Source organism: Canis aureus, chromosome 8 (assembly GCF_053574225.1).
Source record: "Canis aureus isolate CA01 chromosome 8, VMU_Caureus_v.1.0, whole genome shotgun sequence".
NCBI lineage: Eukaryota > Metazoa > Chordata > Mammalia > Carnivora > Canidae > Canis > Canis aureus.
Window position 1 is genome coordinate 32,304,722 of NC_135618.1, and position 27,210 is coordinate 32,331,931.

At 33.8% G+C, this 27,210-nt stretch overlaps 2 long non-coding RNA genes across 6 annotated transcripts in view; one reads left to right on the forward strand and one right to left on the reverse strand.

Annotated features, from left to right (window-relative positions):
• The window catches only part of LOC144318576 (uncharacterized), a 56,280-nt gene extending 36,414 nt beyond the window's left edge, over positions 1–19,866 (reverse strand). For 3 of the 5 annotated variants that reach the window (XR_013384620.1, XR_013384621.1, XR_013384623.1), the window contains exons 1-4: positions 19,636–19,856; positions 18,154–18,261; positions 15,741–15,893; positions 14,244–14,408 (exon numbers count right to left, since the gene is read on the reverse strand). This is a non-coding gene — a long non-coding RNA (uncharacterized LOC144318576). Of the gene's footprint in view, positions 1–14,243; positions 14,409–15,740; positions 15,894–18,153; positions 18,262–19,635 lie in introns of all 5 variants that reach the window. The other 2 variants (XR_013384622.1, XR_013384624.1) reach the window with 2 other exon arrangements.
• LOC144318573 (uncharacterized) lies at positions 935–27,201 on the forward strand. The gene is made up of 4 exons (XR_013384616.1): positions 935–1,047; positions 24,112–24,143; positions 26,057–26,194; positions 27,017–27,201. It is a non-coding gene; the product is annotated as an uncharacterized LOC144318573 (long non-coding RNA).
• The last annotated feature ends 9 nt before the right edge of the window (positions 27,202–27,210 follow it).

Sequence of the window (27,210 nt, forward strand, 5' to 3'; positions counted from 1 at the left end):
GATTTTGATAAGAATTACATTAAATATATAGTTAACTTTGTGTAGTATTAACAGCTTAACGATATTAAGCCTTCTGATCTGTAAACATGAGGTGTGTTTCTCTTTAATTGTTTTTAATTCTTTTGTCAATTTTTTGTAACCTTCAGTTGTACAGATGTTTCACTTCCTTAATTAAGATTAATCCTAAGTATTTTATTCTTTGTGATGCTATTGTAAATGAAATTGTTTTCTTAATTTCCCTTTTGGATTGTTCATTGGAAACTTTTTTTCATAGTTGAGAATCTTTCTGGAAAGATATTCTAGGTACCCCTAAAAAGAAGTTGGAAATTTCATTTGCTGTATAAATGTTTTTCAGGTCAAAAAAATGTTTTTCAGGTCATGTTGGTTAATAATTTTGTTGTTGTTTGTTTTTGTCTTCTATACCTACTGATTTTCTGTCAAATATCCCATCAATTATTGAGAGGGGAATATTAAACTACCCAGCAATATTTGGTGATTTACAGTGACATCAGTTTTTGTTTCATGTATTTTGAAGTTGTTATTAGGCACAACCATTTAGTGTTACCCTATCCCTGAATTAAATGACCCCTTTTTGTCCTTATGAAATCATCCACTAAAGAGAGTGATCTAAATGAAAATGACATTTGAATTAAAACAGTTGCTAACATTTCTGAGATAGAAATAGAAAAAAAAAAGATGAAGGAGGGGGGAAAGAAAAAGGAAGGAAATAAAGAGAAGAAGAGAAAGAGAAGAAGGAGAAGAGGAAGAGGAAAAGGAGAAGGAAGAGGAAGACTAGGAGAAGAATGTAAAACAAATATAGATTTTACTCTAAATACAGTGCCAAGCCCAGAGAACAAAATAACTATTAGACCATGACTATGTTAGTCAAGTAAGAACTTTTCTGGCCTTTGATAAATTTCTTTTTTTTTCTATTATTTTTTTGAACCCTGAAGAAATAAAAAACAAAGTTAGTATACAAGAATGAGAATATAGAAGAGCAAGGTTGGGAAAGGAAGACACCTACCATAACACCTTTTTCCACTGAAGGTATGTACCCTGCCAGAGACCAAATTGAGATAAGAGTAAAAGCTAAGCTTTATCTTAGCTTATAAATTTTAATTATTAATTTGGACTGGCATTAATTACTGACTTGATATAACTTTTATGACTGGAAATAATTATAAGAATTTATGTTACTAAAGTATGGACGGAAGCCACAGAACTTTCTCTGATTTGCCTGAAAAGTCAGAAATTGCACTGTGAAAGATAAAAAGATGGTAATTTCTGACTTTCTCTCATTATATTGCTTGTTTAACCTAACATTAACTTTATCATGATGTCTTTCCAATTTGTCTTTGGCTTTTTCCTAGGCTACCTTGATCTGACCTTCTTCTTATTAGATGCCAATTTGTTTAAATTCTACTAAGCTACTTTCTTCTCATCTTTTAAACACCTTAAATTGTCAATAAGATGACAGATTTTTAAATCAAGATGGGAAATGAAACTCAGAATCTATTCTTTACTGGCTTTTCTTGTAAAGCAATTAACAAGTATTTTGACTGAGGAGCTTCTTTACTTTGCAAAGAAAGCTATTACCAGGTTATTTATCAAAGAGTTTTGAAGAGACCTCAAAAAAGCATCCTTCTTACACATATTTTGCCTCCCTATTCTTCACTTGACAATAAAAAAACAATTGAGTTTAGCTATATAAACATTATGCTAATCACATTCATTTCTGCAAGCTGCTTAACATTGTGCCTAATTACCATGAAGCACAATAAGGATTAGTCATATTATTAAATATGCTAGATAATTTTGTTGTAAATTTTATTTGATTAAAACCCTAAATCCTGCTCATATGTGTTCAGACATCATAATATGTTGCTCAGGAAACATAGTCAGCTACTCACAACTTAGAAAAGAAAGCTCGTACTTTCCTTCTTTTTGTTGTTTTCTGTTATCTTGCCGCTCTGAAGTTCTCTTGATGGCTTACATGGTCTTTAATTCCAAGGTGGATAGCCCTAGCATGTTGAGGAAATGTATAGGGAACAGCTTATTGATAATCTTATCCTTTAGACTTTTCTCCTTCAATCTCTTTATAGGTGGTAGAGTTTCTCAGGCGATGTCATAGGTCCCCTTCTTTTATTCAGGGAGAGTGTAGACTCTCATTTTTATTCATGGTTTTAGGTTTCATCTATATGCAGAAGATTCTAAATATTTATCTTTTATCCAGACTGCTTCCCTCTTCTATTTCTCAACTCTGATTAATTCACATCTCCACTTTGAAGATTCAAAAGCATTTTCAAATTAATGTATCCAAAGCTCAGCTTGTGATATTCTACACAAAGCCCCCAACCCATAGTTGTCATTATCTCAGTAAGTGCTACCACTTGGTTCACTCATTAAATAAGTGTTAATTCAATGCCTGCTATATTAAAAAAAAAAAAAGCACTGATTTAGCTCTACATAATAGCTTTAAAAAAGACAAAGCCCTTGCTTTCATGGTGCTTATGCCTCAGTATACACAAATGTTCAACGAATACAATTATGAGTCTCTTGAGAATTCTCTTTCTCTTTAACTTTGTAGATTTAACTTCCAACATAAATATCAAATTAGGTGAATATGACACTGAAGCAGAAGCAATAAAATCAGACCAACAGGAAAAGAGGATTAAAACACCTACAGACTAGGACATACTAGTATAGCTATATACTAGTATATATACAGACTAGTATATATACAGGGTATACAGACTAGGACCTACTTCAGCCACAACAAGTACTAAATGTATGGCCATGAGACTAATTACACATCACACTGGCTATTAAGTCTGAATGGACAAATAAAATGCCTTACCTGATAAAGATTTACTTGGAGACAAGATAGAGCTGATACTTTACATGGATGTCAGTTCCTACATTTTAAAGTGGCCAAAAGAAGGGAAAAATTGACACAACACATTTTGCCAGTAATATTTAACTGAAAATACTTGGAGTGCCATAGTGCAAAAAGCAGTCAAAAAGGGCATCAATGGCAGTTATCCAGTGAAAACATTCCATTTGTGCTGTGAAATTGTGGGCCATCTTAGCTAGCTATAACTATTTACTTCAAATAAAATACTGGAACAAACCTTGCTATTACAAAATCTTTGCCAGTAAAACAAACACTTTTCTTTAAAGCCTGTATTTGGGCTGTTGGTACCAAAAACCTTCACATTGGTTTAGGAAAGCATGTATGTTATTTGAAAGATGCACTTTAATGAAAATACTATTTATATGCACTTTTTATTTGTTTCCTACTTGTTTTAAGGCAATTACTATTGACATCATGATATTCAAAAATTCCTTAAATGTCTCTGAGTTTGAGTACTGGATATGCTCCCAGTGATATGTGTAATATTATAACAGATAACATAAGCACAAAAAAAAAAAAAAAACATAAGCACAATTTTCTCTTCTACACAGGGGATAAACAATAACTTTGATTTTTGTAATAATAACAAGTGATGGTATATATGATAGCTCTTTGTAAACTATGTCACTCTCTACAATCCTAATATTATAATAAAACTATTTTTTGAGCAACTTCTACTCTAGTGATTTAATTCATTTAATAAAATAATTATTATTATTACTGAAAGATTGTTAAAATGTAAAGTTAAACACACACACGAATGCATATACACAAATATGTCATTACTTCATAGAGAGATCATCTCAAGGTCAATATTACAATGGTTGGAGAACTGCCATTGTAAAAAGAGTCCCCTTGAGACGTTTATATGCTTATTTATTTTCTAAAATATTACTCATTTCAGTATGCTTTGTTAACAATCATTTAACTGAACTCTCTAGATATATTAGTATATTATTCAAATAGTAAAGCTTTGTTCCAGACAAAATTAGTGACCTGAATGCTTTTGCTGCTCATTATAGTAAATTTTTGCTAATTCCAAAATGATATAATCTTATATTAATATATCAAATCCATGACAGAGCTGTTTGATTTAAGAATTAATTTTTTTCATTATTGTGTAAGTATAAAATCTGATAGAAACTACAAAAAAGTTCCTAGAAATAATAAAGATATAAGATAAATATACAAAAATGTATGTCTATATACAAGCATTAAATGACCAGAAACTAAAATAAAAATAATTTAGGATAGTAAAAAAAAAATACTTACCGAGTCTTCTAAACCGGGAACATAGAAGAATGCCACCATTTATTTAGATCCTCTTTAAATTCTCTGATAAATGTTTTGCAGCTTTTTATGTACAGGTCTTGCATGTTTCTCATCAGATTAATCTCAACATATTTCATATTTGTAAATCCAACAAAAGCTGTGCAAGACCTGTATACTGAAAACTACAAAATATCATTGAAAATTTTTAAAAGATCTAAATAGATAGGGCTATAATGAGTTCAAATGTCCAAAGACTCAATATTGTCAAGATGTCACTTCTCTCCAAATTGATCAACAGATACAAGTCAATTCTAATAAAAATCCTGGTGGGAACTCCAAGACTTACTATAAAGCTACAGTAATCAAGTCAATGTGGTATTGGAGAAAGAGTAAACAAATAGATCAATAGAATAAGACAGAAGGTACAGGAATAGACACTCCATTAATATAGTCCAGTGATCTTTGATAAAGGAGCAAAGGCAATACAATGGATCAAAGAAAGTCTTTTCAACAAATTGTGCTGGAACAACTGGACATCCATATGCAAAGAATCTGAATCTAGACAGGCCTTATATGCTTGAAAAAATTTTATTCAAAATAGAACATAGACTTAAATGTAAAATACAAAATTATAAAACTCCTAGAAGATAACGAGAACCTAGATGATGCTGGGCTTGGCAGTAACTTTTTAACTACAACACCAAAAGGATAAAAGAAAAAATTGATAAGCTGGATTTTAGTAATATTTAAAATTTTGTTCTACATGAAAGACATTATCAAGTATATTAGAAGATGAATCAAAAACTGGGAAAAATTATTTGCAAAAGACACATCTGATGAAGGATTGTTAACCAAAATGTAGGGGGGAAATCTTAAAACTCAACAATGCAGTATCACCTCACACCTTCAAAATGGCTAAAATCAACAATACAAGAAACAACAGATGTTGACAAGGATGTGGAGGAAAAGGAACCCTCTTGCACTGTTGGTAGGAATGCAAACAGGTGCAGCCACTATAGAAAACAGTATGGAAGTTCCTCAAAAAATTAAAAATAAAACTACCTTATTACCTAGCAATCACACTACTGAGTATATACCCAAGGAATACAAATACACTAATTCAAAGGCATACATGCACCTCTGTATTTATAGCAGGATTATTTACAATAGCCAAGATATGGAAGTAGCCTAAGTGTCCATCCATAGATGAATGGATAAAGCAGAGGTGGTACATGTATGTGTTTGTGTGTATATCTATATATACACATATATAAATAATGGAATATTATTCAACCATAAAGAATGAAATTTTGCTATTTCCAATACCATGGTTGGAATTGGAGAGTATAAAGCTAAATGAAGTCAGTCTGAGAAAAACAAATACCATATGATTTCACATATGGAATTTAAGAAACAAAACAAATGAGCAAAGGAAAAAAGAAAAGAGAGAGACAACCAAGAAAGTGACTGTTACTATAGAAAACAAACTGATGGTTACCACAAGGGTGGTGGGATAGGTTAAATAGGTGATGAGGATTAAGGAGTGCATTTTCAATGAACACTGGGTGATATAAGAAATTTTTTTTTATATATATATTTTATTTGGGTAGCCCGGGTGGCTCAGTGGTTTAGCGCCTGCCTTTAGCCCAGGGTATGATCCTGGAGTCCTGGGATCGAGTCCCATGTCAGGCTCCCTGTATGGAGCCTGCTTCTCCCTTGGCCTATGTCTCTGCCTCTCTCTCTCTCCCTGTGTCTTTCATGAATAAATAAATATTTTATTTACACACATAGAGAGGCAGAGACACACATAGAGAAGCAGAGACACAGGCCGAGGGAGAAACAGGCTCCCCACAGGGAGCCCGATGTGGGATTCAATCCCCAGACTCGAGATCACGCTCTGAGCCAAAGGCAGACACTTAACCACTAAGCCACTCAGGCATCCCTGATGTAAAGAATTGTTGAATCACTATATTGTACAACTGAAACTAATACAACACTATGTTAACTAATGGAATGAAAATTAAAAACTTAAAAAAATATATCTCAACAATAAAAAAAATAATAATAATTAATAATTGGGCCAAAGACCTTAACAGATACCTTGGCAAATATATAGAGATGGAAAATAAGCACATAAAAGACATTCCACATCGTAAAGTCATCATGAAAACAAATTACAAGATACTAGTACATACCTATTACAGAGTGGCCAAAATGCCTAACACTGGCACCATATGCTGGTGGGGATGTGGAGCAACAAGAAATCCCATTGATTCCTGGGAGGAATGCAAACTGGTGGAACCACTTTGGAAGGGAGTTTGTCAGTTTCTTACAAAACTGAATATGCTCTTACCATATGATCCAGAAATCATGCTTTATTTAGTATTTACTCCGAATTGTAGAGGAAACTTAAAACATGTTATTTAATGAAAGAAACCAATCAAAAAAGCTACAAATGGCATGAGTCCAACTATATGACATTCTAAAAAAGGCAAAACTGTGGAGACAAGAAAAAGATCAGTGGTTCCCAGGGGGGACGAGGAAGGAAGTGAGGGGTAAATAGGTAAAGCACAAAAGATTTTTAGGGCAGTGAAACTATTCTGTGTGATGTACAATGGAGGATACATACCATTATACATTTGTCAAAACTCATGGACTATATAATGTCAACAGCGAACCCTAATGTAAACTATGGAATTTGGGTGATATATGTCAACCTTAGTTCATCAGTTATTACAAACACTTCAGTCTGATGGGGCATGCTGATAACGTATGAGGCTGTGCATGTGTAGGGACAAATGGTAGACAGTAAATTTCTATACCTTCGTCTAAATTTTACTATGAAACTAAAACTGCTCTTATCGAAGTCTATTTTTAGAATTATTTTGGAAATGACAAATGGATTCTAAAATACATATGTCGATAAAAAGAACCTAAAATAGCTAAAACTACTTTTAAGATGAAGAACTAACACTACCTGAATTAGGAATTTATTTAAACACTTCCTGATTCCAAAATTTATTTAAACTTAACCAAGACAGTGTTACTGGCATAAAATAGACATATTGGATACTAGAACAAAGTGTACATAAATGGATAGACAAATTACAGACTACAAGAACGTTAATTATTTTCCCAAGCACATAGTATAGAATCATCATCATCATCATCATCATCCAGAATCAATTATTTATTTGCTTATTTCTTACGATATGCCTGACACTGTGCTAAATGTTTTACATTACTTATTTAATTAAATCATCTGAAAATCCTGTAAGAAAGGTATAATTTTCTTCATTTCACACATGAGTAAAGAGATTTGAGGGATTAGGTAAAATGTTTAGTTCAAAATCAAAGCATCTGAAAGTGAATGGGTGTCTAGTCTTTTCAATACCCACCACCTGACCAAATAAAACCCAGAATTATTGGCTCATGTAAGAATTATTGAATAAATAAATTGAACACAACAAGGGACAGACATTGGCTTTGGCACTCAACACATCAGCAAAAACAGACCTTGGTCAGTGATTGAACTGCAGCACCCTGACTAACCAGAGTGTATTATTTTATATAATTATTAATATATTAATAATATAATATAATATAATATGATTAAAGAAGATTTGTGACTTTGACTTAGGCAAAGCATATTTAAAATATAACTTCAGAAGCACGATCCATAGAGGAGCAAACTGATTGGATTTTATCAAAATTTTAAATTTCTAGTTTCCATAGACACAATTAGAATGGGTTGGTATATTTTATTTATACCTGTGTTAATTTTCAGTTTCCTACTTACCCCTTCCTCCCTCACTCCTGGACTGAATACAGTCTCTCTTCTTCCTTTCTTTGCTTTTCCTTCTAGAAACTGGTACTGCCATGTCATTTAAGAGAAATTTTAATATCCTAAGTATCACTTACTTAGTACATCAACACATCACAGTAGTTAATGGGTTTTAAGCATATAGATATGTGAAGATACTGAAAAATAGAAAACACTAATTTGTGTGGGTTTTGTCCTCCTTCTCCTGTTTGGAAAGAGGAGAGATTTTGAAGATACAATTAAGATAAATACAGATGGTTCCCAATTTACGATGGTTTGACTTACAATTTTACAACTTTACAATGACGTGAGAGTGGTAAGCACTCAGTAAAAACCATACTTTGAATTTTGAATATTGATACTTTCCCAGGTTAGCTATATGTAGTGTAATACTCTTGTGATGCGGGCAGCAGCAGCTGTAGCTCCCAGTCAGCCATGCAATCACGAGGTAAACAACCGACACACTTGCAACCGTTCTGGACCCCCACAGCCATTCTGTTTCTCACTGTCAATACAGTATTCATTAAGTTGCGTGAGCTTTTCATCAGTTTATTATAAAATAGGCTTTATGTCAGATGTTTTTGCCCAGTTGTGGGCTAATGTAAAGGTTTTGAGCACATTTAAAGTAGGTTAGGCTATGATGTTCAGTATATTAGGTATATAAATGCACTTTTGACTTCTGATATTTCTCACTTATGATGAGTTTATTGGGACATAACCCCCTTGTAAGTCAAGGAAGATCTGTATAATTTCTTAGTAATTCTTATTATGGATATAATTATTTAGAAAATATGACTATGCCCAGATGGTTTGTATTTACTTCTCACTCCCCTCAGTGGTTCCCTGCTTTTCTGAATGTGTTAACACAATGTGAATTTCACTTTACTAATGGAATCAAATCTGAAGAAATAAGAAATAATGGCTCCTAATTATGCCAAAAGACCTTCCTGAATTAGCCCATCTTCCAAATAGCATCTAGTTTGGTTTCATATTTAGACTCTTAACAGTTTTAAATCATATCTATGGCAGTATGAATTGCATTACTTTTCTATATTCTGTAAAATATTGGCTGACTTCCCCAAGTGAAACTCTTTTTCTCTGTTTAGCAGAATCCAAGTAATTAAAATGCATTTTTTTCCTCAGTTTCATTTAATCTTTCTGAAGGTGTTTTTATCTGACTGAAAAGTAATGCTTTCAATTTTCTTACAGATTAAAATATCCTAGTAGAAATTTTCGCATTTGCTGAATAGGTTTTACATTTCCAGCTTTATATTTCTTTCTTTTTTTTTATTTAAACAGTTTCAGATGTAGTGTTCAATAATTTATCAGTTGCATATAACACCCAGTACTCATCACATCATGTGCCCGCCTTAGTGCCTATTACCCAATTACCCCATAACCTCTCCTTCCATTCCAGCAACCCGCAGTTTGTGTCCTAGAGTTAAGAGTCTCTCATGTGTTTTTTCCTCTCTGATGATTTCCCATTCCATTTTCTCTCACTTTCTCTATGATCCTCTGCACTGTTCCTTAGATTCCACGTATTAGTGAAACTATATGATAAATGTCTTTCTCCAACTGACTTATTTCACTCCAGCATTATACCCTCAGTTCTATACAGGTCACTGTAAATGGAAGTATCTATCCTTTCTGATGGCTGATATTCCATTGCAGTTTGGCTATTGTGGACATTGCTGCTATAAACATTGGGGTGCAGGTGCCCTTTCAGATCACTACAGTCATATCTTTGGGATAAAGTGGTAGTGCAAATACTGGATTGTAGGTTAGCTCTATTTTTAACTTCTTGAGGAACCCCTGTACCATTGTCCAGAGTGGCTGTACCAGCTTGCATTCTCACCAACAGTGTAAGAGGGTTCCCCTTTTTCCACATCCTTGCCAGCAAATGTCATTTCCCGGCTTGTTAATTTTACCATTCTGAGTGGTGTGAGGTGGTATCTCATCGTGGTTTTGATTTGTATTTCCCTGATTCCAAGTGATGTGGAACATTTTTTCCATGTATCTGTTGGGCATGTGTATGTCTTCTTTAGAGAAATGTGTTTTCATGTCTGCCCATTTCTTGATTGTTTTTTTGGGTGTTGAGTTTGAAAAAGTTCTTTATAGATCTTGAATACTAGCTGTTTATTGCTAAAGTCACTTGCAAAGATGTCCCATTCCATAGGTTGCCTTTTAGTTTTGTTGACTGTTTCCTTTGCTGTGGAGATTTATATTTATTTCATTGGGCCTTTGACTGATTCCCCAAATCAAAAAGAGTAAATTATTTGTCCTCATTTTGGAATATGTGGAGAAAAGAGGCTTGAATATCCACCTAGTCTTAGGTATTTCTTTTCTTAAACTTGGTCATGTTAAGTATCTTCCAAGTTATTGTGACAGGTGGAAAGTAACACAGCAATTACTGAAAACACTTCCAAAAGAAAAACCTTATGCTTCCTGAAGGGACTGTGTACTGTTCAAAACATCAAGTGACCAATTTGCTTATTACATACAAGAATCAATCTATCTGAAAACTAAAATAAATAAACTCTTAGTATATATAAGAACAAAATGTATGAACAATTTGACGTGAAAAATATATTTACACATAAAAATAAGGAAACTTGTTCCACTCTCACCAGTAATCCATTTAAACCATATATTAGGTTAATGTCCCGTTTGCTAAATAATAATACTGGTAAGAATGTGGTGACACTACTATACTCTGTTACTGTTGGATCATACAGCCCTTCATTTATTTAAGACATTTAGTAAACAGGTATTGTGTGTTAGGACTTGATGACATAATTCTGATCACAGCAATTCACTGACATGTTACATTCCATTGGTACAATGTATATGTATTTATGTATATGTAAATATGTGTGTATGTGTTTACAAAGCTATGAGAACTTGGAAAATGTAAATGTGCATCATTGGTGATAGGTAAAACAAACTTTAGAGTGCCCACTCTTTTTTAAGTCCATAAAACAAATAAAATACACATAAGTGTTCTAAAATAGAAAAACACCAAGACAAAAGATATATATATCTTATTTCTGTGTATGACTAGTATGTGCATATACAGATATACATATATACATATTCTATTTACTTCTAAAATTATTTTTCTTCATATATAATCTCTATGTTACATATGTAGAGATAATAGACTCACAAATATGAGTGTGTTCATTTGGGTGGGAGAGTCATTGTATGGATGTATGATGATCTTTTATATAAATCCATAAGCCTAAGTGTGCACTCAAAACTGTAAAACTGTTAGGGATGGTTACATCCAGGGTGAGGATTCTGGGAAAGTGATGAGTAATAAAAGAGTTATTTTTAGTTTGCCCTATTTATTTTGGTTGAATGTTTTACAGAGAATATTTTCACATATATCTATGTAGTAAAAAAAAAAAGAGAGAGAACCAGATTGGTATTATTCTTTAGAATATTAATTTTTGACTTAATAAACTAATATGTTATTAATGAAATAGATTATCTGTTCTTGCTTCAAATCTTTTTTTTTGGCAGATTAGGAAGTATTTAGACTACTTTGCCAATTCTAGACTCAACCTCATTCTTACACCATATGTTGTTTGAAGGGGAAGTGCATGGTTGTAGGGAGGGGTTATGTCCCTGTTTCTTCCTTGAAGAAGTCTTTGAAACACTTAAATTGTAAAAGTCTATCAATCATATTGTGGAGTGAGAGTCAAGGTATTGTCAGTTTTATAATTCAGTTACATTTGTTAAAGTGTATGTTTATTTCTCCAGTCTGTGTTCATCCCTGTACTAGGAGAAAGATATGCTTTATATAAGTCAGTGGTTCACAAACTTTGCACTTATCACTTACGGGGCTTCTGAAAACAGAGATTTCTGAGCCCCTCCCATGGTGGCTATGATAAGCCTTTTGAGGTTAGAATGGGTTAATGTGCATTGTTGTTAAAGCCTCAGATGATTCTGAAATTGCGATTTCAGGCACCATACTTCGATAGTCAATGAGACAGGGAAAAGAGAAGAAATTCCCCCAGACTTCATGGAATTTAGAATCTAATTGGGTTTTATTAAGCTTCTTATTGTTGCTATAACAAATTACTATAAAATTAGTTGCTTAAAATGACACAGATCTATTGCAGTTCTTGAGGTCAGAAGTATACAATGGTTTTCAGGACTGAATCTTTTGGGGACTCTAGGGGAGAATGTTTCCTTCCTTTTCCACTTTATAGACACCAGCTGCATTCTTTGACTTGTGACCCCATCTTCAAGGACAGTGTCTTCAAATCTCTCTCTTCTCTGCTTTGTCATCACATCTCCCTCTCTGACTTTGACATTCCTGACTTTCTGTGATAAGGAACACTGTGATTATGTTGGGTCTACCTAGATAATCCAGGATAATCTTCCTATCTCAAAGAGCCTCAGTTTTTGCTCTTGTAAAGTAGCATAGTTAGAGATTCTCAGGATTAGGATGTGGGCATGACAAGATTCTGAACCATAGAAAATCATATTTATAGGTATGTTGGTAAATTAGAAGTAGTGTTGAACAATAAGTAAAAACATATTTTGCCATGGAGTTCTGGCTTTCAGTAAACCAACCAACCAACCAACTGTACAACCTTGACTAAGTCAATAAATCTCTTTCAAACATTCATTCATTGTTTAAATAGTTGTTTCTGAAACACCTAATAGTTTTTACTACTATGTTTCTATAACTATAAGCTAGTTTTGATTTTTTAATGTCAATCATATGTAAAAATAAGTGCAGATTTAAAAAATGCAAGTAGTCTAAATTTTAGGATTTATGTCTTTATATTTCAATACCCGTGTATCTTCTTTTGTGTTATAATTTCTGTGTGTACAATTATGCTATGTTTACTTGTAGAAAATATTGTTTTTCTTATAGTAGAAGTCTGGAACAAATGTATTTTATTTATTTTTTTATTTTTTATTTTTTTTTAAATTTTTAATTTATTTATGATAGTCACAGAGAGAGAGAGAGAGGCAGAGACATAGGCGGAGGGAGAAGCAGGCTCCATGCACCGGGAGCCCGATGTGGGACTCGATCCCAGGTCTCCAGGATGGCGCCTTGAGCCAAAGGCAGACAGACAGCCGCTGAGCCACCCAGGGATCCCCAGAATAAATGTATTTTAAATGTCATCTAACATATAATCAAGAATAAGACATTACAAGAATAAACTAGTTAGTTGTGATAATTGCATTCCTTTAGAGTCCTATGTCAGCAAGAGAGATGTGGGTTCTCTAACCTTTAAACAGAGATAAACAACATGATGAGAGCTTGTTGAGGGCATGGGGAAAACTGGGTGGTGATATAAATTGGTAGGTGGTTGAATAAGGAAACGTTCAGACTTTGTAAATTTTCCCTAGATGGTAATTTTTTTGTCAAAATTCAAATGGAAAGAGAATCCATCAAATAATCTAATTTAATATTGTAATACCATTCACGAGCACAGGCAGGGTGGAATATTTCTTATGTAACAAAATTTGTTTTGCTTAATTTCTAAGGAAATGAAATGTCCCACACAACATTCAAAACAGTTAGTTTAAGCACACCTATTTGTTAATACAAAATATAAGGTTTTAGTGTTTTCTACTCAAATATGTGTAAATTCGGAATTGGCTGTACCAAGAAAATGGTGTTTTCAGTATATTTTGACATTTATTAAGCACCACTAGAGGGCAGGATTATTTCTCAGTTTTACTTAAATTGATGCGGTAACTATGAGATTAACAAACTAATGGCGTCATACTTATATTTTCTCAAGCAATTTCTATATGATAGAAGTTTCAGATTAACTTCATTCTAATATTTTCTTGAGCTGTCCTTTAAAATAATCTCAAATTCCATCCTACTTCACAAATTATTTTACACATTTAAAAGAAGACATTCATAGTTTAGAGACAGAACATGCTGTTTTGAATTTAAACCATTCCTGGTTAATTTAAATATAAAGGAAGATGATTTTTGTTTTTGGTTTTGTTTTTCAGTCCAGAAGAACATGAAGGAAAAAAAATAGTGGAATCATAATATATTGTAAAAAGTTTAGCTTAAAGTCAACAATTAATTAAACATGTCTTTATTGCAGGCCATTTTGTTAGACTGTAAGCACAGAAATATCTCATGTTTTTTGTTTTTTTTTTTTTTAGGTATATCTTCTTTTGGAAACCAGTCTTTATTCCTTTTTATAGAAATGAATCAGAGTACATTCTGTATGCTTTTGTACTTACCTCTATTTCAGATAAAACATTGAGTTATGGTCACCCTCTGACTATACTCCCTCACAAGACTTGTGAGCTCCTTGGGCACAGATCCAAGATTTTGTTGACATTATAACCCAGTATGCCAAGTGGGAATTGCCAGAAAGCAGATAGATACTCAATAGAAATTTGTGGCTTTATTATAATAATGGTATGGAAAAATCAATGAAAAATTAATTATTTAATATGGTAATATCTATACCGTATATTATTTTATTCAATTTCACATCAATATAGTATTGATTTTAAAATGACATATGGAGAAGAGTGAACCAACAACTTAGTTCTCAGGGATGTGCAATTCAGCAGTCATGTTTTAGGAAACTAATATATTTCTTGTATTATGTCCAGTGCTGAGCATAAAAATACCAAAGGACTAGTCTAAGCCCTTAAAAGACCAGTACAGATAAAAGTACATAAAACAAATAGCTTTAATCCTTAAAATTAAGGTTAAACATTTTGGTCAATTTGTAACAGGTCTGCAGGCCAGCTAAGGAAAATATATGTTCACCATTTGGATTATGCGATGGCACAGCATTGGGGAACAAAGGTTCTGCCAAATGACTGTAACATAGTAAGGTCAAACTGTATCATGAAATAATGTCAAAATATTATATGAAAATAATGGGTGAACCACTCAAACAGGTGTGCTCTTGGGCAAGTGATAGATAGCTTTTAAGAAGTGCTGCTTCATTGGCCTGTGAGCCCTGGGCTCAAAGCCTCGAGTGCAAAAAGCCACAAAAGTGTACCAGAGTAAAAAACACTACCCAGCAGTACCAGACAGTAATTCAGGAGATTTTGAGCATATCTGTTGTTTTCTAAATTATCTGTATTTATTCACTCACGTGTTCCTTTTACTGCATATTTATATAATGTGTATTATATAGTCAGAAAAAAAAACATATACAGACACAGACACATTCACACATTCACCCACACAAACATACCCACATGGGAACAGCTACAAACACTATAACTATATGAGATTATGTGATTATGTGATTATTTGATTTTTCTTTGTAAACATTCGATGAAAACTTAAGCCAGATGTGACATATATGAAATATGACATACACATATATAGTCTCTATTACAGCCTGATTCAAAATTTCCTTCTCTTAATTTGTTTTCTGTCATTTGCTGGAAATTACATATCTGTGATACTCAGTTTTACAAATTCTTCCCTATTATTTGGATATATTTTTGCACCAAAGCTGTGTCTGCTTTTAATTGTTTAAGTATATTTTTAAGGTACAGAGTTTTCAACACTGTATTTTCTTTTTCCTGCCAAATAGTTCTGTTTATGTTTAGTCTTAAGTTGATTTATAAAAATTTGGGAAAATTAATGTGAACACATATTTGAAGTGGTAGTCCATAAAGATTACTCTATACAGGAAAGGAAGTGAAAATTAATAGAGCTAAATGGATTGGAGGAAAAAATAAAAAAGTGGCTTAACAATGGAGAACCTTCTTATTAAAGGAGTAGGCCCATCCACGTCAAAGCAAATGGTGAGTGTTGGTCTTTTCTGATGGCTGAGTAATATTCCATTTTATATATAGACCACATCTCCTTTATCCATTCATCTGTCGAAGGACATCATGGCTCCTTCCACAGTTTGGCTAGCAAATTGAATTTAAACAAAATAAAGTAAGAAGGAAAAAAAAAGAAAAGAAAAGAAAGGAGTTGGTCAAATATACTGGGACTAACCAGAGAAAGAGCTGTTAGAGTAAATATAATCAGAGAGAGACTTTGTGATTTCAGTGTTAATCAGCTGTCTGAATAAAAGAAGAAAAAAAATTTTTTTTTTTTTTGCTTTGCTGCCAGGACATTTCTTGGAGTGAGAGATACTTTCTGAGGATGACTTAAGTCTCTCTATTCTCATTTTTAAGGACTGTATATACTTTATCCTGACTTCCTATATGCCACATCTTTTACAAGCAGCAGGAGTTTGATGTCCTTTGATGTCCTCGAGTACTTGTGATTTTAAAGTATAAATGTATATATGAAATCAATTATATTATTAGCATATAATTATGTATAGAATTAATTACAAATGTACATATATGTATATGGGAAAAAACCTGATGGAATTCATAGTTTCTTTTTCTGCCTTTTTCTGTTATATGCAGGAAATATCTACTTTTCTAAGTTAAGCAGTTCTTATTTGTGAACACTGAGAATGATTGCTCTTGTCCTTGAGTGCATTTACTAACATAGGAGGGTAAATATTTAGAGCAATACATAGGGATTTAGCCTTGTGATTCCCATTATTGTGAAGAAATGTAAATATTTACAGTATATTTATCCCATGATGTTTGTCCTGGGACTCAGAATAATGAAATGAAACAACTGTTTAAAACAAGTTATCCACAGCCTTGAATAAATTTGTGACTTAACACAATGTGGAAGACATTATGGCTTCCTACTATCTTAGAATGCACTAAAACATAATCAGTGCCAGTATAGCCAACACTTTTTAAAGATGGAAAAACTTAAAATTGAGACTATAAGTAATCTGTAAGTGGCTTAAAGAAATACATTTTTAAGTGGAAAACTGGAGAACTAGTTAATTATAATTTTCTACCTTATATCATAAACATGGAAAGCCAGCAGGATAAATTTAACTTTTATTTTAACACAATATGTTATAGACTCTACCAGTGTAGAAATATAAGTAAATTAACTTTAAATGATATTTTCTGAAGATTTGTCATGTTAGCAGAAGGTAAGAGTAAGTATTGTACAATAGCCACTTTTGAGAATAAGAAAATAATTTCCTTTTGCTTTCTCTATTTTTTCTATCAATTTATTTATTTAAAATTCACAGTCCTAATTTGAAGGCATTAAAAGATCAGTTTTTTTTTTTTTTTTTTTTTTTTTTTTTTAATATTGGAAAATAGTAGCTCTTTGGAGACCAGCTCAGGCATTGACATTATTCTCCTTGCTGTGAACTTGTCTACTCTTGAAAACATTTCTGGTTCTCCAACTTGCTAGCTATGTTTCCATCAGTTCCCATATTAGGAAAGTTGCTTGCAAGAGCATATTCTGTAGGTGATTTCCTACCTTGGTTGGCCTGATTCAAGGAGGAAGATGGCAATAGTCCTTTCTTACCAAATGCCTCTCTTTCTGATTGGTAGGGAAGCCTTTTTTGTGTGTCTCCCCACCATGTGCTTATCACTATTGTCACCCTTACCACACTTAATTATTATAATTATTTATATGGTTACCTTTCCCAGTAGACAATACACTCTTTGAGAATAGAGACTGTGTCTTAAATCTATGTGTCTCCAAATTTTTTTGGAGACCAAATTTTTTATATCAATGTATATATTTTTTATTCAATGTATCTTTGATACCAAATTTTATTCAATGTATCTTTGACTATTTATCTAATTTTCACCATTTTATCTATATCTATAACCCTATCTTGAATTGTGTTAGAAAACATGGCTTAATTGTGGAAATGCACTTTTATGAAAATTAACATTCCACTGAATAAACCTAATTCCCTCTTGTTTGACACTGGGGACTATCTAAATAAAATTCCAAACTATTCTATGTGGCTCAGGTTTTACATTGTTAATTATCACATAAAATGGATTTGCACAATTCTCTTGGGATTTCAATTCTCAAAATGTGTTTAATCAAACATTAATTTAGTTTAGTTTTTAGTTTGCCAGTGAAATGATCTAGGGTATAAAATGAGTATGTATGTGTGTATTTTGGTCTGAACAGATTTATAGTGTCTATAAATTAGTGAACAAATAGTGTTATTCATTTAAAATAACAGAGTTGGGAGAAAATATTGGAAGTGCTCATTTACCAAAGGACTGTTTGTTTATACTAGAGGGTAAAAAGTAAAGATACTATCATAAATACCTATTGTTTTAGCCTTGGATAGATGCATTAGGGTCCAGCAGAAGGGCACTAGAACTGCCAAAGCCAGGAAAGATACTGCGCATATGGGTTAGCATAAAACACAAACACCTTAAAAAAAAAAAAAACACAAACACCTTTATTGACCAGACATTGTGTTTTAAACACTGTTCTCCACTAAAAGTGACTTAGGACTCCTTGGAGAAATGATTGATCCTAAGGCAAGGGAAGGGAAGTACAAGGTGAGCCTAAATATCTTATTGTATCAGAAAGTAGAAAATATTTTTATTTTCTAGAAATAAAATTATTTTTATCAGATAATTATTACCAGTTAAGGGATCACGTTGATCAAATCTAGGAGAATTTGGATATCAAAATAAATAAAATAATAATGGATCATACTATAGCATAAAGGAAGAAACCATGATCCATACTTATGTAAAAACTAAATGGATAAATAAATATTTGATAAGAAAAAGGATATTCGGGGATCCCTGAGTGGTTCAGCGTTTTGGCGTCTGCCTTCAGCCCAGGACATGGTCCTGAAGAACCGGGATCGAGTCCCGCGTTGGGCTCCCAGGATGGAGCCTGCTTCTCCCTCTGCCTGTGTCTCTGCTTCTCTCTCTCTCTCTCTATGTTTATCATGAATAAATAAATAAAATCTTAAAAAGAAAGAAAAAGGATATTCATATGATCTCAAATTATCTTCGAACAAAACACAATTACAAAAAAAAGAGTAAACCTTACTGACAACACCTTTACTGAGCATCTAAGTAAATATAACTAGTATTAGAACAAATTGAATTTATGTACTAGATGATATGAATGCAAAAGAAAAACACAGCATCACTCCTGCAGTATTCATGCCAAAGATACAAAATGTGAATCATATCAAAAGGAAATCTCAGACAAACCTAAGTGTAAGGGCATTCTGTAAAATAGTGGGTCCTGTAATCTTTTTTTTTTTTTTTTAAGATTTTATTTATTTATTTATTTATCTATCTATTTATTTATTTATTTATTTATTTTTATTTGAGTGTGAGAGAGAAAATGTGAGTGGGGTGGGGGAGGAGGATGTGAAGGAGGAGCAGAGACAGAGGGGCAAGCAGATTCTGGGCTGAGCCTGCACAGTGAGGGGCTTGATCCCAGGACCTGAGATCATAACATAAGCTGAAACTGAGTAAGACCTTTAACCAACTGAGCTACCCAGGCACCCCTGGGCCTATAATCTTTAAAAACATTAAGATCATGAAAAGAGACACCGAGAAATTGTTCCAGATTGAAGGAGGTTAATAAATGAATGTAACTCTATTTCTGAACTGAATTCTTTGTTAGAACAGATTTGTTTAGGACAATGATTGGCTAACTTGAATGGGGTTTGAGGATTGGATGATGATGATGTATTATTCTAGTTATCTATTGTATATGAAAACATTCTCAATTTAATGGTGTAAATTATAATAATAATGATTGTATCATGCTTACAGATTCTGTGGGTTAGGAATTTAGAAAGGGCCCAGTGAAGATAATTTCTTTCTACTCCATGAAACCAGAGAGTCGTCTAGCTGAAAACACTTGTTGGCTGGAAGCAAGAATCATTTGTTATGTTATTCACTTGCCTGGTGGTTGATTCTGGCTATTGGCTCAGAACCCAGACCTCCATGTTAGGCTTGTATTTCGGCACACTATGGTAGCTGGGTTCCAATAGTGAGTATCCGGAGAGAATCATACGGAAGTTCTATCATCATTTATGACTTAGCCTCAGAAGTTACTCAGATGCAAGGACAGTAAATAAAGACTTTCCCACTTTCTCCTTTTTTTAGGCTGAAACCACAAATTTGATGGGAGAAATGTGAAGCTCACTTTATAAAAAGAACATGTGAGATGGAAGAGAGATTAGGTTTTAGTCATCTTTAGAAAATAAAGCCTGTCTCATGTGCAATGATAATTGACTGATTTTGATAGTGTTGCTGCAGTTTTATAAGGCAGTCACCTTATATATAGAAAATCATAGTTAAATATTCAAGAGAGATGAGACATTATGTTGGCAATGTATCCACACATGGTTTCAGAAAAATATTAATTTATGTATGTATGTATGTTCCAGAAAAATATCTAATGGAAATGTTCTATTCTTACAAATTTTCTGTAACTTTTTAGTTGTTTGAAAACAAAAGCAAAAGCAAACATCTAGAAATATAAAGGGAGATTTCCAGGAGGACCAGATTAGACTACTTTGTAAAATGGAAATGAAGAAAGCAAACTAAAATAATGCCCCTGGGAGGGGACGGGAGTAGGGAGGGTGGATTTCCATTTGTAGGAGATGATTAAGCTGTAATGATAAAACTGTAACAATGATGACAGAAATGGTAAATAGAAGGCTTCCTAGGCTTTCTCTACTGGGAAGAACTAACTTGTTTTACAGAAATATTCTAGTATTCATGAATGGAGGAATTAGGTGTTCAGCTCCAACTTCAAGTGGAAAATAGCCTATCCTGCCAATAAAGTTGTTTTGCTTTTCCATCAGTAAAGATTTAAAACAGTTCTTTTCTACCTATTTTTCAGATAGTAAACTGGTCTTTTAAAGATAATGTAAATATAGAAATAATTGAAGAAAAGATTTTTCAGGTTAGAGAGAATTGAAGAATCACATTCTTAGCTGTAATATTTAAGTATTGTTTTTTTAAATCCTTAAGTGAAAGAGAAATTATAATTGCTGTCAAAATCTGCTTTTTATCCTTCAGAACAGCACTGCACAATGGAAATATAGTGATGACTATATACATGCTATTAAATTTAATAGCCACATTATAGAAAAAGTAAAAAGAAGTTAATTTTAACAACATATTTTTAACCTGACATGAAGAAAATATTATTTCAATATGCAATAAATAGTAAAAATTGAGATTTTTTTAAAAAAATAATATTTATTATTTATTTGAGAGAGAGAGAGAGAGACAGAGATCATGAGCTGGGGGGAAGGGCTAAGGGAGAGGGAGGCTCCCCCTGAGCAGGAAGCCCAATGTGGAATTCAATCCCAGGATCTGGGAATCGTGACCTGAGCCAAAGGCAGACCCCTAACCCACTGAGCCACACAGGCACCCGAGATTTCTTACTTCCATTTTTTGGAAGAAGTCTTCAAAATCTGAATTGTATTTTACACTTAATGCACTTTTAAAAAGTTTCTATTTATTTTAGAGGATACAGAGAGTGCAATTGGGGAGGGGCAGAAAAAGAGGGAGAAAGAATGTGAAGCAGACTCCACACTGAGCTCAGAGTCCTGATGCTCAATCCCACAAGCATGAGATCATGACCTGAGCTAAATCCAGCAGTTGGATACTTAACCTTCTGAGGCACCCAGGTGCCTCTAGAACACATTTTAACTGGACTAACCACTTTTAGGAGTATTCAGTAGCCCCATAGGACTAGCGGCTGCTATATTGGGCAGTGCAGCTCTGTAATATGTATGTGTACATAGTACTCATCATAGGATTTTTTAAATAAATATTTTATTTATTTATTCACAAGAGACACAGAGAGAGGCAGAAACATAGGCAGAGGCAGAAGCAGGCTCCCTATGGGGAGCCTGATGTGAGATTCGATCCCAGGACTTGATTCCAGGACTTCAGGGATCCCGACCTGAGCAGGAGGCAGACGGTCAACCACTGGACTACCCACGTGCCCCCCGCCCCCCCCCCGGAATAGGATTCTACTACTGAGTATGAACTCAGTATTTGTCAGTAAACCTTTGTGGTATATTTAAAGTCCTGGATTGAAGAATTCTCTTCAGGTACCATTACATCTGAAATGTTTGAAGCCTCACTTCTCAATCCAGTAAATACTCAGGTACACAGTAGTATTGTTATACAAATACCTTCCCTGAGACTTATTCACTGTGGGCATAGCAAGCATTTATTCCAAAAAACTAATTAAAAAGGTTATTTTGTACCCTAGCTTAGATAGTATAAAATACTTCTCAAAAGGGAAGATCAAAATTGAAGATATTTTGTTGAAGTGTCAGGTATTTCTTGACTAGGAGGACATTGAATGTCTTCTGAGTGACAGATGCAAGATTTTTAAGGTAGTAGTAGAGGGAATTTCTATACTGGTAACTGGGCAATGACTTCTTGAAAAGTTTGCTTCTACTCTTTTGCTGCTTATCAGCTGCCTGTGCCTCCTGAGGTTTATGCGAATGTTACTAAGATGCAGGAAAGCATCAATCTATACTTCACTAAAATATTTAACCAAGAAATCTTCTGATTTAGGAGCAAATGGAGTGCAAGAAAATCAATCCTATCTATTTACATAAATACTAACATTTGGGTCTAAACAGAGGCAAGAGTTAGAGTATATTTACTATAAACAGAGTTAAGTAATTTATATGTATTTGCTTATTTAACCTTGAGAATAACTCTTAAAGGACCATATAACCATCAACCACCAGTATTTCTTATGGGAAACTGGAGGTATAGGGAAGTTAAGGTAATTGCCCAGGTCATGTAGGAGCTATATTCAGGATTAAAACTCAGGATTAAAACCTGACTCTAGAATCAGGGACCTTAACATCTATACTACCTGTCAAAAAATATGAAATTGTTTCTTCCATGGAACCACCTGCTTCTTCAGTTATTCTTGGTATACGTATTCTTTGGAGATGTCATATTGAAGGTTTTTTTTGTTTTGTTTTGTTTTGTTTTGTTTTGTTTTTTATCCAGTAGTTGACTTTGACTTCATATGAATAAAACTTAAGTTTATTTTCATGCTTAGAACACTTGAAATTATATACCTCTACTTTCAGACAAAATATCCTCTTAATGGTGCCTAGTGGCCCTCATCTCCATTGGCCTCACTAATCTTCCAAGAGTTTTTTGTGTGTGACCACTTTGGATTCTATATGTTCTTCCTCTCTGTGTGACTAACACTATTTTTTTCCCCAACTTTGAAACCAAATGAAATTTAGTACTTCAATTCCCCTCTGACTTCTAACTGATTTCTTCTGTTCTGAGCCAGTGGAGAATAACAACAGGCAGTAGAATTTCTCTGTGTCCCAAACTATCCTTGCTTATTCTGCTGGCTGCATCAAAGACTCTGTAGCTGGCATTTTACTATGCTGCTAGAAATTTAACAGTAAACAGAGCAATATCCAGTGTACTCCACCCATCAATTCGTGCACACAAACCTCACTCATCCAGGACTCATGGGGGTAATGAAGTGTTTCTCTGGCATCTTAGCAATAGACCCCATTTATTTCAGAACAGTGAAACTGACAGTGCTGCCAAAAGATCATTCTGTTTTGAAGACTTTCCTGACTGGTGTCAATCTTGTTACTGTTTTGTTTTGTTTCTTTTCTTTCTCTTTCTTTCTTTCTTTCTTTCTTTCTTTCTTTCTTTCTTTCTTTCTTTCTTTCTAATTTCTTTCTTTCTTTCTCTTTCTTTTTTCTTCTTCCTTCTTTTCTTTTCTTTTCTTTTCTTTTTTCTTTTCTTTTCTTTTTTTTCTTTTTTTCTTTTTTTTTAATTTATGGCCATTTCAAAGTTTGAAAATCCATGGTCTCCCTAAATACTCTATTTGAAAATGCAAGTGCTTACTGACTCTATGACTCCAGGCAATAGGGATACCAGTTTTACTTAACAGGAAATACCCTATGACTTTCCTAGCAGCTTCTTTCTAGTTAGATTCAGTTGGGACCACGTGGCTTTTTTTTTTTTTTTTTTCTTAACTGGTAAAGGATGCAAGGTCTACTTTTCATGATATGTTTAGACTAAGCTGACACAAAAATTAACACATGAAAGAGATTATTTTATTTGAGGGTAAAAATAAGTGCCGGGAGGTTGATCTCTCTAGTTGATAAAGCAAGCTAAACTAATCAGTAGTCTATCTGAATGTTCTGTTTTCATGAGAAATAAGTCAGTTGTGCATTGGGATGAATAATCTTAAGTAAAGAATTCTATTTTGCTTTTTTAGGAGGCTCCCTACCTCCTGTGGTCGACTTAACGGTAAGAATAAAAACATTAAAGTATGATTTTTCCAAACTACTTCAGTTTCTATCTTTTATTGCTTCCTTTTGTAAAGCAAGCACTGGTAGTCTTGGCATACAGTGGTGACACGGTTACTTAAAATTATCACCTGTAGACAACTGTATTTAAGCACCTAGGAAGAGAAAGGAGGAAGAAGGCATGATAAGTAGTTGCTACTATGAAACACTTCAGTGAAAATAAACAGTAAAATTGAGTTGGTTGTTAACTTATAAACACAGTGGAGAACTTGTAGAAATAAAATCATGAGCTCAGGGTCATAAATCTTTCACTCCAGTTCAAGGGATTAGAAGAACTCAAAGACTACCCTGTAAGAAATTCTCATTTCTTATAGCTACATGGTTGAGATTTCTGAAAACTAAACCAAAGTCTGTTCCTGCAGATAGGGGAATTACAATGCAACTTGAATTCCTCTGCTTATAGGATCTCTTATATTAGATAAAGGGTATTGGTTTGGAAAGACTTAGTTTCTGAAAATTGGAATGGAACATGAAGGCAGATTTTTATGAAACTGGGGACCTTAGTCCCCTAAATTTTACTGAGCCTCATTTGATAGTAAGAGTAGACATCGCCTCTATTTTAGGAAGTGAATCTGTCTTTGCCTGAATCTCATAATGTGTCTTTCTAAGGCACTGTCTATCCTCCTCAGAAGATAGCTTGTAGATATACAACTAGACTTAAGTTCCAATTGGTCCCAGAAGATGAATTAAAAAGTATGAACAGTTAATACTATGACATACACCAAGATAATTGCATTACTTTCCTAATCTATATAGACAGGAATCTGGGGGAAAATATGAGAAAATGGGTCCCAAGGGTCTTGAGTTCAGTTGGAAAGAGTATAATATTTGATTGGGCTGAATCTATTGATGTAAGATTCTTAGTTGAATTATTAGCTCAAATAGAAAGGAATAGATCTAATAGTTTGATGATGACGGACATATGGACCCAAATGTGGCCTACACCTATGCTAGAGAAAATTTAAATACCAGAGCTTTCTGAGTATATTGTAGAGGAAGTTATCCAAAGGCTTAGAGAGATTAGAATGTTAGATATGACTTATGAAGTAAAAGTTGCCTACTATTCCTTTAGTATATCACCTAGAAGGGTCCAGAATCTACTCTTTCATGAGGAAAGCTTTGAAGAGCTATGTTATAGCTCTTTATTATTGAAGAGCTGTTTTGTTTTTGTTTTTTAGAGACCTATTTATTTATTTGAGAGAGACAGCACTTACAAGTGTGCACACAAGGTGGGAAGGGGCAGAGAGAGAGAATCTTCAAGCAGGCTCTTCTCTGAGTTCAGAGCTCAATGTAGGACTCTATCCTATGACCCACAAGATCATGACTTGAGCTGAAATCAAGAGTCCAGTGCTTAACCAACTGAGCCACCCAGGCACCCCAAAGAGCTGTTGTTTTTATTCATTTTAGCCTAGAAATGAAAAATGAGAATTGCTACTATCAAACCAAGGTCCCTTAATGCAGTAAGGATGATGAGATCCCAAAGTGGCTGTAACCAGGTTGAGGCTGTAAATTATCAAAGACGTAGGTGCTGTTAACTTAATGGGAAATAGAGATAAAGCAGTAATCTAATAATCTTATCTGCAGATATATTTGGCATTGATGGGTCATGTTTCCACAGATGGACAGACTACTAAAGATCTCACTGATTTGTATGAGTTGAAAAGTTTAGGTCCGGTGAATAGAAATCTGACTTGAGTTACTACTATACAGGATTTTGATTACTTAACCAATTCCTTGGTTATGCCATTTCATGGGCACAGAACCATTTAAATTAAATTTAAATCTTGGTTTATAAATTATACTGGACAATATGTATTACACAAAAATAGATGTCTGCTGTCTGCTATCCCGAAGCCCAGTTACAGTATGGCCTTGAAGACAATAACGATGGAAGATCCTTTCAGTAGACAGAGCTTAAAGCAGTGTGCTTGATTCATTTTTCCTGGAAGAAGAGATGCCAGAGTTAGAGATCAACAGATATTCATAAGCAAGGTTAGTAGTTTGGCTAAATGGTCATAGATTTTAAGGAAGGTAATTGAAAATTGGTGAGATGAATGACTGGGGAATATTTATGTAGCTAGACCTCTTTGAATGATCAAAGAGCATGAGGATATTTGTGCTTCATGTGAATGCTCACCAAATAGAAATCTCTTTGCAGAGAAGAATTCATATAATTTTGTGCATAGCAAGACCCATTCTGTGGATACCAGTCAGCCTGTTACTTCAGACAACCTGGTCATTCCCCAGTGAGCTCATGAATAAAGTGGTCTTGGTATCAGGGATAGAGTGCAAATACAGGCTCAGTACCATGGTCTTACACTTGCTAAAGGCAACCAGACTAAAACTATCGCTAAGTGGCTAACTTGCCAAAAGAAGAGGCCAACACTGAGATCCATTGTGGCTCCATTCCCTGAAAGAAATAGCCAAGCCTCATGTATTGTATTGATTATATTTGGATTACTTCTATCACGGAAAAATCATCAGGCTTTTTGTTTTGCTTTGTTTTGTTTCACTTGAATAGACACTTACTCAGGATCTGGATTTGCCATCCTTGCACATGATACTTTTGCTAAGTCCATGGACTTACAGAAGCTTAATACATGATACTCAAACAGAATTTTATAGCAACTGAAGGGCAGTAATGTGGCCATGTTCATGGAATTCACTTCATTTTACCCATCTTGAAACAGGTTGTCTGGTAGAACAATGAACTGTCTTATAGTAATATGTTATGTTGGTGCACTGTGGTAATGTTGTCCAGGATATGTCTTAGATCAGAGACTAATTTATGATGTTTTTTTTTTCTTTCCATAGCCATGATTCACCAGTCCAAGAGTTAAAGGGTGTCTTTCTTACTCTCAGCCCCTGTAAAAATGTTTGTTTCCTATCCATGCAACTCTGAACTCTAATGGGTCTTAGAGATTCTAGTTCCCAAGGGGAAATAATTCCATTAGGGGATAAACCAATAGTTTCATTAAACTTAGAATTGAAACTTCAAATAGTTGCTT